Source organism: Pinus tabuliformis, chromosome X (genome assembly GCF_031772625.1).
Source record: "Pinus tabuliformis cultivar Carrire ecotype Pingquan chromosome X, CPIR1, whole genome shotgun sequence".
Taxonomy (NCBI): domain Eukaryota; kingdom Viridiplantae; phylum Streptophyta; class Pinopsida; order Pinales; family Pinaceae; genus Pinus; species Pinus tabuliformis.
The window spans coordinates 81,867,241-81,869,504 of record NC_142308.1 but is presented as its reverse complement, the minus strand read 5'-3'; the positions used below and the strand labels follow the sequence as shown (position 1 = coordinate 81,869,504).

Genomic DNA, 2,264 nt, shown 5'->3' with positions numbered 1-2,264 from the left:
AATGCAAAGTGATTTTTGTTCTCCAGTGATTGTTTTATCTATTCTGCTGTTTCTGATTGAGTAATCTTGTTGTTTCTCCATTTGTCTGTCTCTGAAATTATTCTTTGCTATTGCCGTCTAAGTCTCTGAGTATAAATCTGTTGTGTGTTATGTATGCTCTGAACTAACAGATTCATCATTGAAAGGAAGTAATTTACAAAAAATACATCTCAGTATTCCTTGCAACAATCTATATATATGTGATATTTAGGGGAACCCTGACAGGACTTGTAACAAAGGGATCCCCCCGAAAAGATGGGTCCTATCGTTGTGGAACTTTTAAATAAAGATTCATGCACAAAGCTGAACAAGTTGGATGAACTTAAATCTATCTTAACCTTCATTTGTTACTTGTCTCAAGAGATCATAAAAGCATTGAGATCTCATTGTTTACACCTTGAATTTTTAATCCCGATCGGGGCTTATTAAATTTAGGGTTAAAATACATTTATGCTGATGTTGAAAACTTCCAAAATTCAGAGAGTTAAAAGTGATCAGTGAAAGCCATGTCAGAAGATCAGAATAATATTTCTTTCAAATTTTCTGAAAAGATCAAAACAATATTTCTTTCAAATTTTCTCCAAACAAATAAATGTATGCATCATTGTCCCAAAACTTGCCGAAATAGCAAGCAAAAACATCGATTACTAGTTAACTTTACATAGAAAATACATCAAAACAAAGAAATTACAGCTTACTTAATAGAAGTATAAACGGCTGGAGAGAGCTCCAACATCTAGGTCCCATGTTCTAGGGATTCCAACCCATCCTACTCCACTCTTCGAGGGATACCCATGGACTGCACATTCTGGATGTGCTAATAACTGCATTAATTCCTGTGCCTGTGGATTACTGTATGGGTCACAAATGCCAGAAGGCTTCTCCAAATGCTGTGCATTGCCCGGGGAGCAGTAATAGTGGTATGCAGCATATGGAAAGTGTTTTGTATCATTTCTGTAGATCTTGGCACCTGTGGCAGTGATGTGATAAGGAGGGCATACTTAACACTGTTTGGGTGGCAAAAAATGGTAACACTTGGGTTGATATCATCTCACTGTATCTGGTAACATCAGTCTTTACATCCCCATCACATGACCTTCCATCATTTTTCCAGCAACTCCCCATATCAATGAGATAAAACTGGCTCTTTGGGCCACCTCCCTTGGTTACACTGAGTGTCAAGTGAACCTTAAAGTTGGGTGATTCTGGAAGCCGCTTCATCATTCCCCGAGTTTTGTAATGGTATCCTCCCGAATATCCTCGAGTAGCATCAGCACACAGATACAACATCAACTCCCTGTTGTAGGATTCTTCTCCCATACTACAGAATAATAAGAGTGATTTTCTACTCCTGATTTTAAATCAGCATCTAAATCATAACTTCCATAGAAGCTACCCTTCAGGCTGCCTCCTGGTTGAATTCTGGACCAATTATGGTAGACAAGAGGCTGGTTCGTACAGCCTTGGCCAAAACAGGGGAATCTTCGAGCTTTAAAAGGACCTATCGGTTTACCATTTTGAGGGCATAAACCTGATTCTGTGTCAAAGTTCCTGTTTTTAAACATTATCATACAAAAATGCCACGGTTCTGATCCATCTCTAACTTCACATAAGGAACCGAGGTATAGCTCCTTTTGTACTAGAAGACTGTGTATTAGGTATCTGTTGGCCTTCATGTAATCTGTTGTCTGACGCTTTGACTCTGTCTTACTCTACATCCTTTTGCTCCACTATTCTCACAGCTACCAGCAGAATCTGGCCATGATCAGATATATATTAGTAACAGGCCGGAAGACATTATTCTAGCAAATAAAACACCTATCTTCTTGGATTAACGTTCACAATGTTAAAATCTCTTATCTTCTTGTGGCTGGATTGTGTGGGTCACAGCGCCAACCCTGAATCTGGGTGGCAAAATAATCCGATGGTAGATGGCCTAATGTTATCTTCAATGAAGACATGAGTGAAAGAGAGAAAACATGGATGAAACAAAATTACATATGGATGCAAAACTGGAATATCTACCTCAATGCCTGTCCCACAAATAGCAAGAAGTTAAAGGATTTTGTTATGAAGAAGTTTCGTAAAAGGTATAGGGAAATGAATTGGGTAGAAAGAATAAGTACTACATTGAGGAATTCAACCCTAAGTGTGATCTACAACAAAAAGAGTTCATTGGAGCTAACATTCCATGGAGGGCAAAGGTTCTTATTGCTCAATTAAGA

The 2,264-nt window shown here is 38.3% G+C and overlaps 1 pseudogene; it reads right to left on the bottom strand.

The window, feature by feature from the left end:
- Positions 1–737: 737 nt before the first annotated feature.
- Positions 738–1,610, bottom strand: LOC149138469 (uncharacterized; annotated as a pseudogene).
- Between the last annotated feature and the right edge of the window lie 654 nt (positions 1,611–2,264).